Source organism: Sceloporus occidentalis, unplaced genomic scaffold (genome assembly GCF_023333645.1).
Source record: "Sceloporus occidentalis isolate IW3139 unplaced genomic scaffold, rSceOcc1.0.p SCAF_1, whole genome shotgun sequence".
Classification (NCBI taxonomy): Eukaryota; Metazoa; Chordata; class Lepidosauria; order Squamata; family Phrynosomatidae; genus Sceloporus; species Sceloporus occidentalis.
The window spans coordinates 160,374,190-160,399,546 of NW_028316981.1; the positions used below are offsets into that span (position 1 = coordinate 160,374,190).

The 25,357-nt window shown below is 40.4% G+C and overlaps 1 protein-coding gene across 4 annotated transcripts in view; it reads left to right on the forward strand.

Moving 5' to 3' along the window:
- Window positions 1–9,613: 9,613 nt before the first annotated feature.
- TIMELESS (timeless circadian regulator) overlaps window positions 9,614–25,357 on the forward strand; it is a 68,767-nt gene continuing 53,023 nt past the window's right edge. Inside the window, exon 1 of one of the 4 annotated variants that reach the window (XM_089479230.1) lies at window positions 9,614–9,666. The gene's annotated coding sequence lies outside the window, so the exon portion shown is untranslated. Of the gene's footprint in view, window positions 9,667–12,100; window positions 12,129–15,148; window positions 15,210–25,357 lie in introns of those variants that run through there. The other 3 variants (XM_089479220.1, XR_016271887.1, XM_089479212.1) reach the window with 3 other exon arrangements.

Below are 25,357 nucleotides of genomic sequence, written 5' to 3' on the forward strand. Positions count from 1 at the left end.
GACCCATTTAAAAGAATCATAGAGTTGGAAGAGAGCAGAAGCGCTATCCAGTTTAACCACCTGCCATGCAGGATACACAATCAAAGCACCCGTGACAAATGGCCATCAGGCCTTTGTTTAAAAACCTCTAAGAAGGAGACCTTACCACCCTTTGAAGCAGCATGTTCCATTGTCCAACAGCTTTTACTGTCAGGAAGTTCTTCCTAATGTTTACATAGAATTTATTTTCCTGTAACTGGAATCGATTCCTCTGTGTGCTATTCTCTGGAGCTGCAGAAAACAAGCTTGCTCCATCCTTAATATGTAATCCCTTCAGATATTTAAAGAGGGCTATCATGCACCCCTTAACCTTCTCTTCTCCAGGCAAAACATAACCAGCTCCCTAAGCCATTCCTCATAGGGCATGGATTCCAGACCTTTCACCATTTTGGTTGCCCCCTTCTAGCTTCAACATATTTTGCCCACAGCTCCACCATATCTTGATCTGGCCCAGGGAAGAGGGAAACATTTGCAGGTATGGCCATTTTTAAAATGTAGGCTGAAGTAGGCTTCCAGTTTAAAAAAAAATCATTCTTGATTTATAGACTAGAGCTAGGAGTCAAAGTCCAGTGGCTCTAAGTAAAATGTAAGGATGGGAGCAAGTGCCAACAGTCCTAAGAAACAGCACTACTAAGCTCTGCTCTAAACTGTTTTTTAAAAAACTATTATTATATTTATTTATATCCCACCTTTTCCCCAGCCTTGAGACTCAACGTGGTTTACAAAAGTTAAAAAAATGTTTTATTTTTAACATCTATATCCTGCATCTTCAGTGCCATTTGGCTGTCCCAATGAGAGCTACGGTCATCTTCTTTCTTTTGCATCCTCAGTGTTAGAGGAGTCCAATATTATGTTTTGTGAGGTCCCAGGCTTAGACCTTGGGAAGCCTTTATTGCATGACAATTTGGTGGCCAATGTATATGACCTAGACTGGTGTCAGGCTTCAGTGGGCCCTTGACACAGAGCCAGTACCCCCAAAACAATACCATTACTGGACAGACATGTTCAAGATGCGTGACCAATGATTTCATGGTGACCAACTGGTACAAGGCATTAGTAGCAGTGCTGGACAGAGGGTGAGGAGGAGTCCTGATGGCAGGGGTGCAGGCAGCATAGGTGGCATCTTGGCAGAATGTATTTGTACACATAAACTCTGGCAGCTGCCTGAATCTATTGGATGCTGATACTGGGCCCGCTAGTAATACCAAACCTGGCCCTCCTGGAGTAGACAAATGAAATGGGGAATGTCTCACTGTGGTACATTTTCCTCAGTGCCCTGGAACTTTGGGCACTCTGGGATATTGTCAGAGATTTAAAATGGCAGCTGGAGACCAACCATGACAAAGATTTCCTCATTAAGTGAGCCTCAGAGCCATGTCTGGTTCTTCGGAATAATAGTTCTTGACTTTGTATTAATGTATTTATGTATCTAATTTGTGTGTGTTGTCTTTCTTCTATGAGATATTCTTTTATCTCCTTCACTCACTCTAATAACCTGACCCAGTGCTCAAAGTGGGATGAGATGGTGTTAGGATGATATCTGAATTCTGGGCCAGGCTTAAAACCTCCATACTTTTCAACATATTTCAAATTTGCCTTTTTCTTCTCTACCCAGATCCAGCAACTACAAACATTAGGTCCCCATTTGAAATACCTGAAATGTGAATGTTGGTCCTCTAACAAAATTTGCATCTAGTCAGTAAAATGGGCCCCCTTACCAAAGCATACTTTTATATCAAGTAGATCAATTTCTTTCTCTTTTGCCAGAAGCTGGAAAAGTTCTTGGCTGGCCTTCTAATTCACTGCTGCTTTCATAAGCTGGTTGAAGCCAGGCATTCCTGGAAAAAGTGGGGATAAAAGAGCCTGGAAAACTATAGGTTTATTAGCCTAATTTAGGATTGTTGGCTCTTGCTCCCATCCTTGCATTTTATTTAGAACCACTGTGTTTTGGTTCCTAGCCTAACTTAGGCTAATAGACAAATTATTTGAAAACATTAAACTACTAGAATGGTCAGTTATAGAGAAGAACAAGCCTTACTGTAGAAGAATCAGCAAGGCTTTTACAAAGTTAAATCCTGCCCCATCATATTAGAATTCTTTAAGAGTATCAAAACAAGTGCAGATAAGACAAATCTGAAGATAAAATCTTGCGGTAGGATAAAGGCTCTTTAGTAAATTTAACAGTTTGGGATAAAGTGATATTATTCTATTATAGAACAGGAACCAGAAGGTAGAAATAAATGAGAAATCCCCTTATATAAATCCATCATGAAACCTTATACTCAAACAGGATACAAAAAGAGCTGAAGCATATTCTAAGCAAACAATATCTAAATCTTGGGACATTTTAGAAAAAAGGATTAACAAAATAATGATATAGCAGTTTTCTCCAAGCTGGTACTTTTCATCAATCCTCGCCACCATGGTACCAGCCTCCTTGCCACCATGCCCATGACTGATGTAGATTTACTCACACAAAGAGCACCAGAATGGAACAGGCTGATGAATCGTGTGGGGGAAATGCACAGAAAGAAAATGTATCTTCCTTGTAATGCCATAACCTGGGGTCATGCAATGAAACTAGAGACTAGTAGATTCAGGACAGACAAAAATCCTTCACACAATTTAATTAAAGGGATTTAGTACCACAAAAATTATTCTGATGATGGTTTTAAAATAAGGTTGGGCACATTCCCAGAGATGGAATAACTCAATGGAACTGCCATCTTTGGAGAGGAAGCATGTCTCTGAACATCTGCTTTTATGGTGAAGGAGTGATACCTTTGTGCCTTGCTTATGGATTTCCCAGAAGCTAACTAGACCGATGCATTTTGGAAACATAAAACTGATGGCACAAACCCTTCAGCTAACCCAGAAAAGCATTTGTCATTTTTTTTGCGGGGGGGGGGAGGTAAATGGACCTTTGGTTTTACTCAGTGTGGCAGTACTTATGCTCTGAGGTCATCTTATGCTCTGTAGTCATAGAGACTAGTCTATTAGACAAAAGGTTCCCAGTGGAACTGTACTTTGTAAGGTCTGCCCAGATAAGAACTACTGGGAGTGAGAACTGGTGATGATTTCAAAAGACAGAGGGAAATAGTAATAGTGAGCAGTGGGATTGTAGGTTTTTCTACCTGAACCAATATTTGGAGCATGTTTATTTCTGCAGTGTTGACATATTTAGGGGTGGATCATTTTTCTTCAGATATATGATGTGAATTTAGTTTTGAAGCCTCACTTCTGTTATAGTAAAAACTAGTGGAAATTCAAAGCCGCATCGTTGGATTCACAGCATGGAGTCACGCTACCAAGATCCACTATATCCATCATGAGTCCAGATGGGTTATAAACCAACATTATTTCACTTATGCCTCTAGACTCTCTCCTTTACAATAGGCTTGTTTCTTTTGGTCTAGTAGAGGTCTAACTAGTTTGAAACTGGAGTCACTCTGATTCAGTGGGCTACATTTGGTGCTAAAATAACTGAAACTGGACGAAGCCAATGTTATGATTAGAAGGATCAATGACCACTGCTACAAAACTAAGAGACTAATAGTTGGTGTGAATCCAGTTGTCAGTTGACTAGACCCAGTGGGATGATACTAGATCACCCTGCTAGCTTTCCTGGATTCACACTGAAATAAAAAAAATAGACCTTTCCAGATTGTGCATGAGATGCCAATTATTTCCTTCTTGCTCCTTGTTTTTAATTTTTCTGCAGGATAATAGCAAGATGAGTTGGCCTTTTCAATGAACGGTTTAACTTTCTCTTTCACAGGTATAAAGAACTTCTTTTGATTTTGTGTTGGAATTTCTTTCTTTGATTAAATCCTACAATTTATTTTTGGTAACAACTCTGTCTGGGAAATCTTGTAGCTTGACATGGTTACAAAAATGCTTTTACATGGATGAGATATGTTGTGAGATTAATGGGATACTGAAAGAAAATAATCCTGGATTTTGTATATTCAGGTTTCAGTCACACAAGCATTGATCTGCCTAAGGAACGGATGCCACCAGCCAATTGAACTTTAGGACTGCAAGATTGAGAGAACAGTGTTTTCAAGATAATATTTTCAACATAATAATACATCAACATAATAATACATCAGATTGCATTAGGGATGTAATTTCCCCAGTAATTTCATTCTTGAAGGAAGCAATGAATAATTGTAGTAGTTTTCTTCCCACTATGAGAAAGTATTTGAAAACTGCAGTTTTTGAACATTATTCATAATTGTGGACTTTTAATGTGCAAAATCCACATGTCTGTGCATGCACACACATGCATACACACAGACAGAAAACAATATTGCACAGAAATAATATTTTCAATGCAAAAAGGTGATGTTTTCTGCACAAAAAAAGTGCAAATTTCATGGAGAATAAGTCCTGAACTGTAAAGAACTTCATTATGCAAGAATTCTTGACAATTGAGAAAGTTGTTTTGACCACTTTTCAAATATCCTTTCCATCCCTAAATTGCGCTACTATAGTTATAGCATTTTCAGGAGCCTATACAATTAGCTGGGAGTAAGCTCCAATGACTTCTGAACAGATACATACATTATTATGCTGTATCTATCAACAGCTATATGCTGCCTCTAGGTTCCAGAGACATTATGCCTCTCAGTAGCAATTGCAGCAGTTAGAGGAGAATGTTGCCTTTACATCTTACCTTTGAGCTTCCCAGAAGCATCCACTTGGCAATTGTAGGACACAGAAGAGCATATTAGTCTTATTCTACAGAGGGTTTCCCCTCCTGATAATCGTCATGATGGGGAGGCAGAGTTAAAAGGCACCGTTAAAACAAGGTATTGAAGTCAAAAGTATTTTCACAAGGGACACAAAAGATAAATCCCAGTCCAGACTGCATGAATATCACTAATAAAAGAACAGAATTCAAGACAGCCATGTTAGTCTGGACCAGTATGCAAAGGGATATCCTGAGTGTACAAAAGCTTATGCTACAAATTTATTTCTCTCAGTCTCTAAGGTACTAACAGTAACCCTTTGCACAGAGAACAGGATGGGGAAAGGAAGCCACTTTGACTTGAATGTACTGTATATTCAAATGTAATGTAGACTTTTCATTTGATTGACAAATGAAATCAAAACCTCAAATGCAAAGCCTGAAACTGTAGGTCAAACCCTGAGATCCAAGAACCCATTTTACACATGCCTAGCAATTATGGCCCAAACCAAGTAACTGAAAACATTACTTCCATTCTCGTGTCCTCAAATAGGAACTCTACGTATTTCTATTAGCCAATTGCTTTGTCAGTTATGATTATTTCCTGGACTACAGAACATCTTAGTGCCCTTTTCACATTTGTTGCTTGGATTCAAGTTGTTTCTGACTTATGGCAACCATATAATGGGGGTTTCCTGACGAGATTTATTCAGAGGAGGTTTGCCTTCTCTGAGGCTGAGAGAATGTCACTTGTCCAAGGTTACCCAGAAGGTTTCCATGGCCAAGCAGGGACTGAAACCCTGGTCTCCAGGGTTCTACTCCAAAATCCTAACCACTACACCACCCTGGCTTTCTTATTGCTGGAAAGGCTGTAAAAATACTGAATGTACCAGATCACCATGTCATAATGTAATGTTGTACACTTTTCTTGAAAGCATGACAAAACCTTAGTTTCTTCTTAATCATTATACCATAAAGTATTCCCCCCCCCCCCCCAATATTTTTCTGCTCATGGTTACTGTCACCGTGATAAGTGGTGTGGATGGGCCTATATTTTGTTGTGTTTGGTTCTTGTTGAGATTCATACATGGCTTCAAAAGCCAGAGGACCCGCACCTTCCCCATTAAATGTCAGATCCCACTCAGAGAACAACAACGTGCCTTTATTTTAATGTCTCATCCATAGGGTCGCCATAAGTCAGTGTTGACCTGAGGGCAGTTAACAACAACCAAAGTCTATTCAATCTTACCTTACTCCTCCTGCCTATTTCCAAAGTTGTTCTAGATCCATTGCTCCCTTGTCCTGAAGTAGTTTTCACTTTTCAGGGTGAGCTATCAGCCCCCAAACTACATTTCTCTTTAGCTTCACAAAACTTAATTTTCTAAGATCTACTAGAGGAAGCTGCAAGTAGAAAATAGGTTTTCTGTTTATTGTATGCTCCACGTTTGCAGCTTTGACTTTTGTGGATTTGATTATTTATGGATTTGATTAATATGTTCTCTCTAACAATCTCTAGGTCTGCCAGTGTGACTCTGGCCAATTTTTGCCAATAGTTGTGCTAGATGACCTAGAAATTCCTAGAGAAAACACTTATCTAAGCATTTCTTCCTTCCAAAGAATGTGGAGGTCTTGAGTGTTATTATCACAAGAGCCCTTCTGTGATGCTTAAAGTGTGTGTATACACTGGAGATGAATGCAACAGGCCTCACCACTGACCTATGTTAAGTATTTGAAGGGCAGCCTGTCTCCATAGGTACCTCTCAGTACATTACAGTCTCCAGTGGACATGGGCAGAGAAGTAGCTAGCTACCAGAAAGAGGACTTTCTCTGCTTATGGCACCTCAAGAGGTTTACCTGGTACCTGTCTTACTGTCTTTTTGATCCAGGAAAAGAGCTCTGAATGCACCAAGATTTTAAATACAATTTTACCATATATACTCAACATAAGTTGACCTCATATATAAATCAAGGGGCCAGAATTATAGATTTTGATACGACCTGTGGATAAATCAAGGGTAAAACTTAGGGACATGTAACAAAGAATGTAAAGGATAAAGCAAAAGAATATGATCCCAAAGAGCTTACAAAATTCCATCAGGCATAACTGTTTGGGTTCACACTAAAGACTAGATGGATGAGAGAGCAGAGGCAGAGTCAGTGCTTCCAGGACAGTTTACACTCTTCACTTTCACCAGGGAATGATACCTTTAAAAAAACAGTTAAAGTACAGTACATACATTGACCCATGGATAAGTCAATTTGGTTGTTTTGGGGTCAGTTGTTTTATTAAAATTTCTAGACTTATACATGAGTATGTACAGTAATCCTGCCAACTCTTTTCAACAATTTTTGCATCTGCATTTTCATGGAGGAACAAACCACTTTGGGATATGATTGAAGAAGAGGAAATATCAACAATGTACCCTAGACTGGCTATACAATCCATCCACTGTGAAAGCAGCATTCCCCGTTGTGTACTGGAGCGAACATTTGCATGGTTTCTATGTGAATAGGCATGTCGGTCATAGTCCAAAGACTGTCCCATGCCCACATCCTCAATGTGTAAATTCACAATATATGCTATAAAACATGAAGAAACACCTACTGTTTTCCATCCAAGGATGCTTAATTTAGCCTCACCAATAGAATTTTGTGTCTTCAGAATATTATTTAATGATAGCGTGAAGACCATATGACTATGTCTATGGCTGCATTGCCAATGGAAGGGATGACAAATGTTCCATTTCAACGTGTGACGGCCCACATGTTCCCCACCTTTCTTCTATGGTCCAAAACACACTGCAGAAATAATCCAGCTTGAGACCGCTTTAACTGCCCTGGCTCAATGCTAGTGAATTCTGGGAACTGTAGTTTTGTGAAACATTTAGCCTTCTCTGTCAGAGAGCTCTGGTGCCACAATAAACTACAATTCTCAGGATTCTCTAGCACTGAGCCAGGGCAATTAAAGCAGTCTCAAACTGGATTATTTCTGCAGTGTGTTCTGGACCTAAGATTATGTACAGCCTAGTTTGCCTGTTCTGTTCATCAGTCTGTGAATTCCAGCTGTGGACCTCCTCTCCCTGGCGTTTATCACACAGGAGGAATTTCTCTTAATTTCAAATGAAAAGAAAGTGGGGCCAGAATGCAGTCACATGAATTCGCTAGTTCAGAGAATTTACATGAATGTGAATTGCGTTCAAACTGGCGTCTCATTGCCCAAAAATAGCTTGAATTGCCCAAAATTGCTACATAATGGAACACTTATTCCCACATTTAAGATCACTATATAATAAGGTTGTCAGGTTACCCTTGTTGTAAGGGATGTCTTTTGAAGGGCAGAAAATGTGTCCCTTACAGGGCTGGTAGCTGTCCCTTATTATAAGTGTGGTCTTCTATGTGAGGGTTAGAAAGATTTTCCTTTTATATACAATAAGATGCCCCCAAATCTAATGTTTTGGGGAGTGTGCTCTTCATAAAGAAAGAAAAATGTGCATCATGCAATTTATGAATGTGAATAATATGCTAATTTTACAGAGAGACACCTGGCTGGGTTAACTGAAATCAGTATAGATATATCATGAAGTAGATATGTTCCTGGGCATTACTTCTTTAACAGACGATTTGGTACCTAAAACAGAAATAACATGGAAAGAATAGGGGCAGGTTCCCACACCAACAGGTTACAGCAACTCTTTTATCCAAAACTAACATGATACACAGATAAAATGAAACAATCAGGTCAGGTAAGCCTCTCATAAGGAAATAAACACATTTTGAACCTTCTAAGGATTACAATGAAGACTTCTTACAAAATGCATCCAGGAATGACAGTTTCTTTCATGGTCTCCAGTTTTCTTACAACTTCCATTTTGGTGGTGAAACTTATAGATCCATGTGTTTTTTGGATTTTTTAAAAACATGCTGGAGGTAGAGATGGTGAGGCAACTTTATCTGCTCACCCCTTTGCTGTTCTTATATACTCAATAAGGGGTTCTGGAAGCAGTTGCTGTTTACCTTGCCTGTTGCAGGCAAGTATCCTGAACTGCAGAACAATCAGTATCCCATTATTTCCAACTCAAGCTTTACTGTACTGTTTACTGCAGACATACTTAGAATCATAGAGTTGAAAGCGACCACAAGGGCCATCCAGTCCAATCCCCCTGCCATGCAGGAACTCTCAGTCAAAACATCCCCGACAGATGGCCATCCAGCTTCCATTTAAAGACCTCCAAGGAAGGAGACTCCACTCTCTGAGGGAGTGTGTTCCACTGTCAAACAGCTCTGGAAGTTTGTCAGGAAGTTCCTCCTAATGTTGAGGTGGAATCTCTTTTCCTGTAGCTTGCATCCATTGCTCTGTGTCCTATTCTCTGGAGCAACAGAAAACAAGCATGCTCCATCCCCTATATGACATCCCTTCAAATATTTAAACAGGGCTATCATATCACCTAACTGTCTCTTTGCCAGGCTAACCATACTCAGTTTCCTAAATCATTCTTCATAGGGCATGGTTTTCAGACCCTTCACCATTTTAGTGGATCCAAAAATCTGTGTTTCTCCAGCCCTTCTTCGCCATCCTTCCAATTCCAATGCTGCTGAAAAAATTCCAGCTAGACAGAAAACAATGAAGAAAAAAGGGATCCTGGATGAGCGTAAAAAGACTTCCTTAAAAGAAGATGCTTTGTCAGAGGCTTTCTTAACTGAAGCTGCTGCCATTGCCACACTGCAGAAATGAAGCAGTTTGACACCACTTTAACTGCCATGACTCACTTCTATGGAATTCCAAGATCTGTAGTTTTGTGAGCTATTTAGCCTTCCCTATTGGACAGGTCTGATGCCACAACAAACTATAGTTTCCAGAACTCCCTCACATTGAGTCCTGGATGTTAAAGAGGTGTCAAACTGCTTTATTTTTGCAGTGTGGCAGCAGCCGTGAGGTATGCCTGTATTTTCATTTGGTATTTAAGTAAAACACAGACTTGTGAATAGCTGCTTCTTTGTCATGAATTTCACCTGTTCTTTATTGCTTTTTTGATAGCCTAGCATCCTCTGTGGCTTTTGTCCATGTGCCTCTCTTTCTCCCGTTGGAGGGCTGATAACAACACAAAACTTTCCATGTAGTGATCTTGTAGCACCTTTGAGACCAACTAAAGAAAGAAGTTGGCAACAGGAGCTTTCCTAGACTAAAGTCTACTTCCTCAGGTGCATTTACCATTTAAACTCGACTATAAGTCTACCTCATGTATAAGTCGAGGGAAGGTTTTGGGGTCAAAATTATGGATTTTGATATGACTTGTGGATAAAGCAAGGATAAAACTTAGGGGCATGTAATTAAGGAACCTAAAATGCTTTCAAAGGACAATGGCAACAAAAATGGCAGTGCACATATACTTGGAAATATACATCTGATTGCTCCTCTCTTTAAAGAGTCCATGAAATTCATGGGGTCGTTATAAGTCTACAGGCGAGTTGAGGGCACACGCGCACGCGCGTCCTCTGACTGGGCATAGGCCTGTATCGACCTGCTGCCGCAAAGCCGGAAGTTGTGCCTCCGCCCGCTTTAAGACGATCACCAGAACTGGCGTCTTAACCACTAAGCCACTGCATTCCATAGAGATAGAAATTATTGAGCGAATCGCGGGCTGCAGTTTCCTGCCTCCTTTGGGGGATCTGTGGCAAATTGAGCAAAAACGGTAGAAACACAACAACTCAACAAGGGTCTTTAGCCTTGTTTTTCATTCGCTTTCTGTGTCTGTCTGAGCGCAACAAGCCCACTTTGCAGCACTGGGGGATCCCACTGTATTTATGTATCCATCCATTCAATTTATACGTTAATGGTGTGTCCACACTGCATAATTAAAGCGGTTTGACCCCGCTTTAACTGCCACGATGACCCTATCCTACACAATCCTGGCATTTGTAGTTGGTGGGGGGGGGGGAGAGAGAGAGAGAGAGAGAGAGAGATTTTGGACATCAGCTCCCAGAATCCCAGACTGTTGGCCAATATGGCTGAGGCTTCTGGGAGTTGAAGCCCAAAAACCTGGAGGACCAGAGGACCAGAGTTTGGAAATCACAGTGGACCCCAAACTATGCCCTTCAAGGGACTTGGGACTTCAGCTCCCAGAATCCTACTGGGATTCTGGGAACTGAAGTCCAAAATCTCTTAAAGGGCACAGTTTGGAATAATAAAATGAAAACTATACAGCTATAAAACAAATTATTTAGGTAGTAAACAACAACAACAACACCCCCCATACATACACACATTATAATACAATATAAAACACATAAACTGAGCAAAAGAAGTTGTAGTGCCAGTTTATTATGGGAAAGCTTATACTTCCATTTTCTTTTGCTCATTTTCAATGCAATATAAAAGAAACAATCGGACAGAGGCAATAAAACAACTACTGGTATACAGGATTATTTATTATTTATTCTTGTTTTTTATTATATTTATTTAGTTATTCTTATTTATTTAATACATAGGATTACTTATTATTATTTATTTAATATTATTTAATATTATTTATTTATTATTTAAGATACAGGATTATTTATTATGTATTTATTATTATTTATTTAATATACAGGATTATTTATTATTTATTATTATTTATTTAATATAATTTATTTTTTATTTAATATACAAGATTATTTATTATTTATTTAATGCTATTTATTTATTATGCAGGATTATTTATTATTTATTTGTTTATTCCTATTTATTTAATATACAGGATTATTTATTATTTATTAGTATTTACTTATTGTTTAATATACAGGATTATTTATTATTTATTTAATATTATATATTATTATTTATTTAATATACAGGATTATTTATTATTTATTGTTTATTATTTAATATTATTTATTTATTTACTATTTAATATACAGGATTATTTATTATTTATGTATTCTTTTCTTATTTATTTAATATGCAGGATTATATATTTATTCTTATTTATTTAATACATAGGACTATTTATTTATTTATTTATTCTTATTTATTTAATATACAGGATTACTTATTAGGGAACAATATTAAATTGAAGTTCCAGATGCTTAGAGTCTCAGCAGCCGTCCCCAAACTGTGTGCCCTAGAAGAGATTTTTTTGGACTTCAGCTCCCAGAAGCCTCAGCCATGTTGGCCAATAGGTTGCGATTCTGGGAGTTGAAGTCCCAAAAAAATCCTTTAAAAGAGCACACAGTTTGGTTCGGGGGGGACCACTGCTTTAGAGCTTTCGGAGTAAAGCCTACCTTCGGGGGCCGTGGCCCTTTTAAGGAGCTGAGGGGGCGGGGCTTGGGCGCCATTTTGATTTCAAGAGGCGGGAAAAAGCTACTCTGGTTCTGTTGCTGAGTCTGACTGAGTCCAAAGGGAGGCAAGATGGCTGCGGTGCGTACAAACTGGGGCTCAGCAGCTGCGGTTTAAGGGTCCTTATTCCGGAGTAAAGGGCTCCATGGGGATTGTTGTTGTTGTTGTTGATATTATTATTATTACTATTATTAGTAGCTTTGTCAGCTGAGCTCTTTTGAAAAGGTTCATGTTTCTGGGTTGTGTCTGCAATTAATTCAAGATTAATAGGTTGTTTTCTCTTTTTCCAACTCTGTCATTCTAAAGCTTTGTTGTTGTTGTTGTTGTTGTTGTTGTGTGCCTTCAAGTCATTTCTGCCCAATAATAATAACAACCATAAAATTTATTTATATCCCGCCTCTCTCCAATCGGATTGAGGCGCCTTACAACAATGAACATACATTAAAAAACCAAATAACGATTGATATCACAAAAAGCCTCACAGTCTCCTGGAAAATGGCAGTGTTGTGTTGTGATGCTTGTTTCTGCTGAGGTTTCTGACTTACAGAGTCAGAGGCTGCATCCGCACTGCGGAAGTAACCCAGTCTGGCACTGCTCTAACTGCCCTGGCTCCATGCTATGGAATTCTGGGATCTGTAGTTTTGTGGGACGTCTGTCAGAGGGCTCTGGTGCCACAGCAAACTGCAAATCCCAGGATTCTGTAGCATGGAGCCATGGCAGTTAAAGCAGTGTCACACTGGAGTATTTCTGCAGTGCGGAGGCTATCCCAGTCCATGCAACAATCAATCCTGCCTTGATTGTGGAAGCTAAGCAGGGCTTGGCTTGGTTAGTTCTCCAGGGTGCATCTACACTGTAGAAATAATGCAGCTTGACACCATTTTAAACCACCATGGCTCCACTGTACAGAATCCTGGGATTTGTAGTTTTGTAAAGAGGCACCAGCAGCACTCTTTGGCAGGGAAGGCTAGAGACATTGCAAAACTACTAATCCAAGGCATCCGTAAGATGGGCCTACAGCACTTAAAGTGGTGTCAAACTGCACTATTGCCACAGTGTTAATGCGCCAGAAAGGAGACTGCCAGGGAATACTAGGTGCTGTAGGCCATCTTGAGAAGCAGGAGTGTGGTTTGAATGTTGCACCACGACTCTGGAGACCAGGTTTGATTCCCAGCTGGGTCATGAAACCACTTGGGCAAGTCACACTTTCTCAGCCTCGGGGAGGCAATGGCAAACCTCCCCCAAACAACTCTTGCCAAGAAAACCCCATGATAGGGTCGCCATAAGTCAGAAATGACTTGAAGGCACAAAACTACAAACAACAAGTAAGCTATGGTTCAGAGAGAGGCAGGGAAAACATTTCCCAGGATTCCTTGCCTTTAAAAAGCCCTCTGAAATTCATGGGGTGGCCATAAACTGACAGGTGAAGGCACACACTTACAAGCCCCATTGCTCTCAGTGCGGCACCATATGGTGGCGTCAGTGGTGTGGCACTTTAAGCAGATCATGGAGTGCAGCTTTTTAATACAGTGCCTCCCTCTGCATAGGGGAACAGGAATGGGGGAGAATGGGGAAAAGAAGTGGGCTGCCCAAAGAAGATGCATTTTCCCACTTCCACCAGTGATCCTACAAACCCCTTTGTATGGGAGAGAACACTGAATTTCTTAAGAAGGCCTTCATGTTTTTACAATAGTAAACATTTTTAGATGCTGTTTTGGTAAAGCATGCCAAATGTAGTCCAAATTTTTAGTGTGGCCTAGTGGCTCGAGCATTGGACTATGACTCTGGGGACCAGAGTTCCATCTCAGCCTCAGAGGAAGGCCATGGTAAACCTCCTCTGAACAAATCTTGCCCCATGATAGGTTCTCCTTAGGGTTGCCATAAGTTGGAAACGACTTGATAGTACGCAACAACAAGGCTACCCTGTCACAGGGTTTTCTTGGTAGGATTTGTTCAGGATGTGTGGGTGCACACCATTGCCCTTCCCTGAGGCTGAGAGAGTGTGACTTGCACAAGGTCACCCACCCAGTAGCTTTCCATCACTAAGCAGGGATTCCAACCCTGGTCTCCAGAGTTGTAGTCCAGTGCTCAAACCACTGCATTTATGCTGACTGGTTAGCATCCTAGTCTCTTGCAAAATGTTCTTGTGCGCAGACTGTTCTGAAAGGCGTTTTGTAGGGGGATATTTTGCCCAGGTTGCCACTACCAGGTGTGCTCATAACTACAAAGGAGGACAAGCCACCACAAAATATAGGCCATTCAAGAAAAATGTAGGATGTTTCCAAATAAAAACTAAAACACTAATGTAAAAACGTGAATTCATGCTTCTTATGCTCAGAGTGGAGGACCTTTGGGGATTCCTCCTGGACAGAGGTCTGAAATGTAGGACAGGTCCTGGGAAAGGAGAACATTTGGTCCCCTTGCCATCGCAGAGTGATATTTTCCCTCACTGCAAAGGAGGACAAGGCACAGCAGAAGTGAGACTTCCAAGAAAAATGGAAGACAAGACCAACTAAAAGCTAAAAACATTCCTATTAAATGTAAATCCATGCTTCTTAGCTCCATTCAAAATGGAGGACATTTTGAGATTCCTTCAGGACAGAAGGCTGAAATGTAGGACAGGTCCTGGAGGAAAAGGAGGACATGTCTGGTGTCCCTAGCTGCTGCTGAAGCCACCACTTCATTTATGTGCCAGATGGTTTGCAAAGTACAGCTTGGGGCCGAGTGACCAGGTGTCCTCCTTTCCCCAGACATGTCCTCCATTTCACCCATCTGTCCAGGAGGAGGAATTCCAAAAAGGTCCTCCCTTTTGAGCATAACCAAGAAGAATGAATGGACATTCCTATTAGTGGTTTTTTTAAAGCTGTTGTTTTGTCCTCCATTTCTCTTGCATGCCCTCCATGTTGTGGTGCCTTGTCCTCCAACTTCAGGTATCCCTGGGGCTCTTTTCTCCCTCTGGCACCAGGATTTTCTCCCACCCTCCTTTCCTCCTTGGCTCCTCCTGTTCAGCCTCTGAGCCTGGCTTGCTTTCCTTATGTTGTCATTTGCCGTGGGTCCTTCCTGCATTGAGATCAAGGACAGACTTGCCTTGAAAACAGAGACACTGTATGTGCAGAGATTTCCTGCTTTGCTGGTTTCCTTTGAACCATAGCAAGGTGATTTCAGGTAAGGAGAACAACATCCCCACCTCACTCCCAGTTCTTGCAAACCCTGATTGTTGCTTTGGTTGTTGTGCTGCACCTGATAAGAAAGAGCAGTTCGGTTGTAGCTGTTGTGATTCAAGTGGCAGACAAAAGCTCTCCCCCCCAACCTTTACATGCTTTTTTTTTGTTTCAACAGCTGTGCAAACACTGACCCAATCTTTGCATAGCTTTAACTGAGCACAACCTTCAGGTCTCAGGTATAAATCCATAAATGCAGTCAGATGCTGTGGGTGAAGCAGCCTGACAGTTGTCCGCTTCTCTTTCCCCATTTCAATATGATCTCACCCCCACAACTATGCAGCTATATCTGAAACGGTTGTTTGGAGGATATTGAGACTATGCTGGAGGATTGTTGCTATGTTGTTGTTTTGAGAGTGTGCTGGAGGATTGTTTTCCTCCAGCAGTATATTTGAAAAAGTGTATTGCAATCTATGGGTACAAAGGCTAAATTCTTAATCTTTAAGGTACCACAAGACCCTTTTTTTCTTCTCACTTCCTTTCTTTTTATAATGAAAACTGACTACTGTAACTGTCTCTTTGAATATTACTTAATTTAATGTATCTTTATGGTCTATTTGTGAAATAATCTTTCAATAACTGACTACCATAACTATCTCTTTGAATATTATCTATAATTAGACTGACTAGCATAATTAACTCTTTAGATATTACTTAATTTAATGTATCTCTGTGGCTCATTTTTAAAGGAATGTTTCAATAACATTATCAGTATCATTTTAAAAAATAGGTTTCCCAGTTGCTTACTTGTTTCAGGGGATTTAAATGTATTTTACCTCCCTTCTATGTACTGTTTCATTGAATTTTTCCAAAGTCATGTGTATTGTGTTCAGTTCTGGGAAAATAATTAGATATACTGAATGGACACATTAGAAATACTGAATGGACTAGTTATAGGCATGTTGATGGCATCCACTGGTAGTAGTTTGTACTACTGTTGTGTATTTTGTTTATACGTTAGTTTGAAGGCCTTTGAGAAATAAAAAAGAAAGAAATAAGAAACAGACACCTCCCATTCTTGAGCAGGTATATCTGTGCTTTAAAAAATATTTTAAAATATGATTTTAGTTTTCTTCCTGTGCATGTTAAATGGTCCCTAGTTGTGTTATTTAATTGTAAAACTATATCCTTTCTACTACCAGTTTGTTGCTTTGGCATGAATATCTTGCCATTTCAACTCTTTGAAAGCCATTTCATGGCTCTTCTGCAACATAATGCTATATCTATCTGCTTACTAATTAGTTTGAAGTAAGCTGAGAACTACAGTCTTTATAGAGTTGGCCCTCCGTATCCAGGGATTTTGCATCCAGGGATTCAGCCATCCATGGCTTGAAAATATTTTGTTTTTAATCTGAAAAGCAAATCTTGGTTTTGTTATTTTATATAAGGGACACTATTTTACCATGCCATTGTATAAAATGGGACTTGCGCATCCCTGGATTTTGGAATCCATGTGGGGGTGGTCCTGAAGCCAAACCCCAGGAGATACTAAGGGCTCACTGTAGTCTTGTGAAAGTTTTGTATTCCTCCCTCCAGTACTGGAGCTCTTCTGTTACAGAAAGTTTGAAATGATTGGTTGTCTTCACCCCTTCCCCTCCTCTTGGCCACTAAGCCGATTGTATTTCCATCACTGAGAGACAGGCAATAGCAGTGTTGCTTAATTAATTAAATGTGTATCTCACCTTTACCTTCCCAAAGTGGTGTTCAGCACAACTAGCAATAAAAAATATACTTTGGAAGTCAGTTTAATTTAAAAATAAAATAAAGGCAAGTCAGTTAGAACAACAGTTGCTTTACTTATGTAACTGTTACTACTACTGCTAATCAAAGTTATTATAAGGCAAAGGAAAAATGTTTAACTTATAAAACTCTTGTCTAGACAGCACTCTTCCCTTCCTTGTCTTGGTTACAATTTAGGTCTAGATAATCTTTTAAAATGTCCTGTGTTTCTTCCAAGGAACTCATGGTGATCTGTATGCATCCCCATTAAGATAATTTGACTCAAAGGCCTGTTACAGACTGCCAAAATAAAGCTGCTCCAGGTCTCTTTGGAGGTATGCTATTTAAATGATGCATGCACCCTAAGAATCCGGAAGCTGCACCAAAAGCTGCACTCCAGTGCTTAGGAATGGAGTGTGGCTTTGGTGCGACCTCCGGACTCTTAGGACCCATGCATCATTTAAATAGCATACCTCCAAAGAGACCCGAAGCAGCTTTATTTTGGCAGTCTGTAACAGGCCAAAGATGGTAATTGGTCACCAGATATGCTGAATGGCTAAAGTGGGAGTTTGAACCTGAATCTTTCCAATCCTAGTCAAATAATCAGATCAATACACAGGCATTCAGAATATAGACATTAGCAAAAGCTGTGCGAACAAATGCAGTTCCTCCTAGTGTAGAAGTGGTTTGGTTTTCTGGAAGGGCTACAAATCTCCCTGAAAATATGTTGCTGGGTCTGTCTGTGACAGGGATGGATGGGGAGCAGGGGATTTAATGGATGAGAATAGGTGGAAATTTCATAACACTGGACCAATGCTTGTAGGGATGCTCTGGCTTTCCATTCTTATCTCCTGAGCCAGGAAGTGCTCACTGTACAGTATTTTGTAATTGTTGCCTTCTGTAAACATACAGTTTTAAAGTACAATAATGTCCTCCATTTCAAGGAATGTCCTCCATTTTGTGGTGCCTTGCCATGCTTGGCAGTGAGGACATCTGATTACTCCTGGCAATGTAGGGCAGGTCCTAAAAAGGAGGACGCCTGGACACCCTGCACATTTCAACATTCTGTCCAGAAAGAATTCCAAAGTTTCCTCCATTTTAAGCATGGCTAAGAAACACCAATTTATGTGAGCCTTTTTAGCTTTTATTTGGTCATGTCCTCCATATGTCTGGCATGTCTTCCATTTTGCGGTGCCTTGTCCTCGGTGGTGAGTACATCTGGTCACCCAGTAAATGTAGGACATGTCCTGGATAAAGGACGATGTCTGAATACCCTGCACATTTCAACCCTCCGTTCAGAAGGAATTCCATAATGTCGTCCATTTTGAGCATCACCAAGAAGCAGGAATTTATATTTATATTAGTGCGTTTTTGGCTTTTATTTTGTCATGCCCTCCATTTCAACCTTCTGTCTAGGAGGAATTCCAAAAGGCCCTCCACAAAATGGAGCCTATGCTCCGCAACACACTGCAGAAATAATCCATCTTGAGACCACTTTAACTGCCCTGGCTCATGGCTTGGGAGTCCTGGAAATTATAGTTTGGTGAGACATTCAGCCCTCTCTGTCAGAGAGCTCTGGTGCCACAACAAACTACCATTTCCAGTATGTAAAGAGATCTTGTAGCCCCTTTGAGACTGACTGAAAGAAAGAAGTTGGCAGCATGAGCTTTTCTAGACTAAAGTCTACTTCCTCAGGTGCATATGCATCTGAGGAAGTAGACTTTAGCCTAGGAAATTTCATGCTGCCAGTTTCTTTCTTTCAGATAGGTCCAAATAGGGTTGCCATAATTCTCTACTAAAAACCAGGACAAAATGTAGAACAAAATTTAGACCAAAATATAGGACAATTGTAGGATAAACTTTAGCCCAGATGTAGGACAATTAAGAAAAATGGAGGACCTTAAATGTCCTACATTTTGAGCTAAAATTTGTCCTACATTTTGTTCTGATTTTTAGTAGAGAATTATGGCAACCCTAGGTCCAAAACACACTGCAGAAATAATCCAGTTTGAGACCGCTTTAACTGCCCTGGCTCAACACCGGGCAATTCTGGGAACTGTAGTTTTGTGGGACATTGAGCCTTTTCTGTCAGAGAGCTCTCATGCCATAATAAACTACAATTCCCAGGATTCCCTAGCACTAAGCCAGGGTAGTTACAGCGGTCTCAAACTGGATTATTTCTGCAGTGTGTTTGGACCATAGTCTCAAAGGGGCTGTAAGATCTCGCTACATACTGATTCCACAGACTAACACGGCTATATCTTTGAATTCTACTACTGTTTCCAGGATTTCCTAGGATTGAGCCAAGGCAGTTAAAGCTACCTCAAACTGGATTATTTCTGCAGTGTGTTTGGACCGAAGAAGCAGGAATTTATGAGTGTGCCCAGCTTTTATTTGGTAACATCCTCCATTTTCTTCTGCAGTCTCCTCTCTTTTGCGGTGCCCTCTCCTTGCTGAGTAATGAGGACCCCCTGGTCTCCCTGCTCCCATCAGCAGCAGCCTCAGCCACCTTCTTCCAGGGCTGTATTGTGGACTCTCCAGGAAGAAGCTTGGCCTTCCTGGCTTTGCAGAGGCAGCCTTGGCCTCAGTCGTCCCCTTGATCACGTTGCCTCTCCAGCTGCTGGGGATGCTCCACGTGGGGCAGCCAGCTGATTGTGCAGGGAACCCACGTGGAGGAGGGTGGATGATGGGCTCCTCTCCCTTTGCAAGCCTGGCCTCTCCACGTGGGCTGGATCTAGCCTGACAGTCTGCCTGCCTGCCTGACAGCCGCCTGACAGCCCACATGGCTGGGCATGGGAGGGGGGAGAAACCAGACATGTCCTCCTTTTCCCAGACATGTCCTCTATTCTAGCCTTCTGCCTGTGTTGTGTGTGTGCGTGCGCGTGTCTGCGCGCACACCTTCAAAGTCGTGTGTCAACTTTCGGCAACCCTATGGATGTCCTAGGATTTTCTTAGGCATGGAAGACTTGGAGGAGGTTTTTGCCAGCTCCCTTCTCTAGCAAATAAATGTCAGGGAGTGGTTAAAATGGGTACATTTAGCATTTAAATGTTATGTTAATCATAACAGAATTCCACAAGCATCCAGGACAGGACATGGATCTGAGCTTCTAGCAAATAAGCAGGATACGTTGGTAAGGTAAAAAAAATAAGACTTACTTTATTGTGACATTTAGGTTCTAGAAAAATAACTAATCAGTAGGGAAAAGCTACACTATGGTAGAGAGATCCCTAAAAGCTGATCTCCATGTGTGTAAGCTCCAAAACGTTCCACAGCAATAATCCAGTTTGAGACCACTTTAATTGCCCTGGCTCAGTGCTAGGGAATCCTGGGAATTGTACTTTTGTGAGACATTGAGTGTTCTCTGTCAGAGAGCTCTGGTGCCACAACAAACTACAATTCCCAGGATTCCCTAGCACTGAGCCAGGGCAGTTAAAACAGTCTCAAACTGGATTATTTCTGCAGTGTGTTTTGGACCAAAGTAAGAAGAAAAGCATCCTAAGAAGAGAGCTTTTTAGATAGTCCATGCTGGTTTTAAGATGGAGAGAAACAGAAGCAACTAAACAAAGGGTTGTAAGTCTCCCAACTTCTGGCGGAATGGGAGGGAGATAGGAAGTGACCTCTTCAAACAGTCACACTGACCAAATGACCATAGAGATAATCAATGTGACCCATCCTTTCTCCCAACTATAGCTACAAGCAATTGCTACAAGCATTAATGCTGTTTTCTCAAACAAAATAGCCTATGGCACCTAGTCTTCATTGCTGATCTCCCACCCTAGTACTAACTAGGGCTGACTGGGCTTAGCTTCCAATTACAGACAAGATCTAGTGTCTTTATTTAGGTAAATAAGGTTTTCTTAGGCAAGGAATGCTCAAAGGTGTTTTGCCAGTTCCTTCCCTCAGAAATAGAGCCCCCAGCACTTGGCATTTGCTGGTGGTCTCCCATCCAAGTACTAACCAGGGTTGACTCTGTTTAGGTTCCAAGATCAGATGGGATCTGGTGCTAGGTCTGAGGGAGGCTGTTGCCACACTGCAGAAATAAAGCAGTTTCACACAACTTTAATAGGCATGGCTTAACGCTGTGGAATTCTGGGGTTTGTAATTTGTTGTGGCACCAGAGCTGCTCTTGACAGGGAAGGCTAAATATCTCACAAAACTACACATCCCTGGATGGCAATCTTGGCTTTTGGGAGTGAAGTGTAACGTCTTGCAAGCTGAATCATCCTACAAGCGTTTGCTCACCACACATACAGTCCAGGTCATGAGCAGGAGCAATGATACGAAAGAGATTCCTGCTAACAATTGCTATTCCTCACCTGTCCACTTCACTCCATCTCCAAACCAGCTTGTCTTTGAGAGCTATAGTGTTAAACCAGAGAAGGAGATACTGCTGTTTATGAATGTTTTTGTTGGTTAGAATGTAAGTCTCATTAGATTCAAGTCAAAAATAAAAGGGAAATGGACAAATATGTAGAGTTGGGGATATAAGACTAGGACTTAAAAGGGCAGCTATGAAGGAACGAGGCAAGATTCTTAAGTGTAAAGATATATCTTTGAATACTAAAATTAGGATTATTTGTGCCTTCATATTTCCCATTTCTGTATGTGGTTGTGAGCACAAGACAGTGAAGAAAGCAAATAGCAAGAACATCAATTCATAGGAAATGTCCTGTAAAAGAGTTCTATGGATACTGTGGATGGCTAAAAAGACAAATAAATGGGTCCTAGAGCAAATCAAGCCTGGACTCTCCCTAGAAGCTGAGATGGCTAAACTGAGACTGTTTATTTTGGCCATATCATGGGAATACATGACTCACTATAGGATACATCAGTACTTGGTAAGATAGAAGGCAGTAGGAAAAAAGAAAAGCCATATTACAGAAGGATGGACTGCCAGGAAAGCCATGTCCCTGAGTCCGCAACATGTGAGCAGGGTATGTAGGGGAAGTTGGAGGTCTCGTTCATAGGGTTGCCATAAGTCAAAGTCACTTGATGTAGTTAACATAAATGAATAAATAAATAAATATGATTGCAAAAACAACAGTCTTGTGGCACCATTGCATCAGACTCATCAAGTGAGTCCTTATGATATATATCTCTTTGTCATTCATGTGCCAAAAGATTTTGTGTTTTGCAGTACCAGACTTAACATGTCTAATCTTCTGGAGTGTGAAATTGGTTTTCCTGTGACTTGTATGATGAGTAGTTTTTATCTGTCACATGCTGACTAGTTTGTATCTTGCTTATTAATAGCAAGATGCTGCTTGCTTATTTTCATGATTTTTTTAATAGTGTTGCTTCCCATGTGTTTGCAACTCACTGTAACCATGCTATTGGTTTTATCTCCTTCAAATTTCTCTGTTTGAGTTTGGGTTTGTGTGGAATATTGGTTGCTACTTAGTCATTGCCATGACTTCCATTCGGCACAGGATATATTTGCAGTTTGGTTAGCCATACAAAGCTTGTGCTTTCCATTATTTTATGGCCATTCATCTTGGGTGAGGTATGCTCCTTCCCCTTTCCAAGAAGATCAAATAAAATGTGGCTGGGCTGGAGAATGTGTTTTAGGGTGAAAGTAAGTTCCTTAAGTATGTTTGCTTTTTCCAAAGGTCTGTCTCTGTGTGGTATGTGTGTGAGAGGGGGAAAAAGTGCTACAATAATAGAACAGTGAAAAGGTGTAGATTTTTTGCAGCTGTCTTGTATGGGTTATACTGTAAAATGATATGCCTCTGCTTGTCAGTCAATGAAGGCTCCCAGAGTGGTGTCCAAAGAGATGAAAAAACAAAGTTCTGGTTCTCTGACAAGCAATTTAAAAGACACAAACAACACTGAGAAACGCTTGGGAGGAGAGAAAAGAGCTGATTTTTTTTCATTAGTGTTCTTAACTGAAATTTTGTATTCCACTTACTCCAACCGGAATAGAAATGCTTACAGGAGAGGAGCAAAGCCAATGGAATGATCTTGCTTCCATTCTCTTTGTAGAGTGGACTGGCCACATTAAAAGTGTGTCAGGAGGGGGAGCATACTGGGTAGTTCCTGCACCATCAATGATTATGTGGAAGAAGACGTTTTAGCAAGCATAGGTTGTCATGCACACTGCATCTCCTGTAATTACCTCTTTATTCATTGTTTTGTGCCTCCAAGTCATTTTTTTATTTATGGAGACCCTAAGGCAAACCTATCATGGGGTTTTCTTGGCAGCTTTCTTCAGAGGAGGGTTGCCATTGCCATCTTCTGAAACTGAGAGAGTGTGACTTATCCAAGGTCATCCAGTATTGTAGCTTGTCATGGCCGAGCGAGGAATCTAACCCTGATCTCCAGAGTCATAGTCCAATACTCAAACCACTACACCATGCTGACTCTTGTAATTACCTCTGTTATTGAAGATAAAGGAGGCTTCTCTTTCTCTTACTCCTTTTTAAAAAATATAGCCATCCAATTTTATCCTATTCCTACACTGCTATTACCAATTACCTCTTGCACATCTCCACTTGATTATGCACTTGTGCAAGTAATTGCTCTGTGTCACACTTGGTGAAATCTTGCTATACAGGTTGAGTCTCCCTTATCTGGAATTCGAAAATACTCCAGAATTGTATTTGCAAATTAATCTTGCAGCATTTTTTCTTAACATTTGAATGACTGAATGAGATCAGTACCGTCAGTACGGGGGGAGGGTGTACATTGTACAGGAGAAAGTAGTATGTTGGTCATTTAAAATTTGCAAATCTAAATTGAATATCTGTTCTGGAACCACTGGGAAGATGAACTGCAGCAATAGCAATTGACCATCCCCTCAGTGCTGATGCTGCTAAAACCCTTCCAGCTAGATAGAACAAGGTAGAAAGGCAATCTGTGTGGGCATGAAAAGACTTTGTAAAAAGGAACTTCTTTGTCAGAGGCATTGTTAACTGATGTATTCCTATATAGCCTTACCTCTCATACCAATATGGATTTGCTGTTTAGTTTTCAAGCATAGATTAGTGAGCATATAACTCTGACTTCATTTTAATATTAGTATTCCCAAACTAGCAAAGCCTTCTTTTGGTTACAGATCTAATGTAGTGGTGTTTTTAATACATCCACGGTGCAGAGCATCATAGATTCTGTAGTGAAAAAGCAGCATAAAACAGTTTCTTATCAGTAACAGATTGTTTGATGCAAAACAGTTTAAAGCCTGTGGAGTACAGTATTTTGAAAGTGCAGCTACTGTGAGAATATCTTATGCTTTTTTGATGCAAGTGTGATTTGTAAGCTGATTAGGTAGAGTAAAATCTTGGAAAGACTGTCCAAATTTTATTAAACAAGTGACAGAAGAGGAATTTCTGTCTGTTTTGAATTTTGGCAGCAGACTGTATTTAAACTGCTTTTTGAAAAAACTAGAAAGGGTTATGTTTAGAATGCTACTTTGACATCTATGAGGCAGATGTCTAGATGTTTGATTACTTTGTAAATACTAACAGAGTCAAAAATGTCAGTGTCTTTCTTACATTTTTAAAAAAAAATTCTTAATGTAAAACAAATATCTCCAGTTAATTTACCATAAAATTTACATTATCAAAAACAACTTATATAAAAATATGTAGTTTTCCCCCCAGTAATCAATATATGTAATCCAGCTTTGAGCACATGTACGTATTATAAATCTTCTTTCTTGTACATGTGTATAACTAGTTTTGATATCATCAGTGTAACTTAGGCTGCGTCTGCACAGCAGGAATAATCCAGTTTGACAGCACTTTAACTACCGTGGCTCAAGTGATATGGAATTCTGGGAATTGTAGTTTGTTGTGGTGCCAGAGCTCTCTGACAAGGGAAGGCTAAATGTCTTCTCATCAACAAAATCACAATTTTCGTCAACAAAATTTTTGTGTTCAGCAAAACTACAGTCCCAAGAATTCCATAGCATTGAGCCATTGCAGTTAAACTGGTGGCAGAACAAGATTATTGCTGCTGTGTGGATGTAGCCTCAGTTTATTGTTCAGCAGACATAAGCAGTATTGAAAGTTTGCAGTTTTTGTGCAACATTCTTCTGGGAGAAATTATATATGATATCAACTTGGTGTGTCAAAAGTGTATTTACAATAAGATCAATAAAGCTCTCAAAGGTGCCAAAGAGTGACATTCATTTTGTTGTTCTTGTGTGCCTTCAAGTCATTTCTGACTTACGGTGAACCTAAGACCCTGTCACGGGGTTTTCTTGGGAATATTTGGCCCGTTACAAACGGGCATAAAGTACGGACTGGGTCCATATTAGGGTTAGAAAGGGGCGTCCCTTCCGGACACCCCTAATCCTAGTACAGACCCAGTCCGTACAAAATGGCAGCACCTATTCCACACGGGGGCTGCCATCTTCATGTAGCGGACGCACT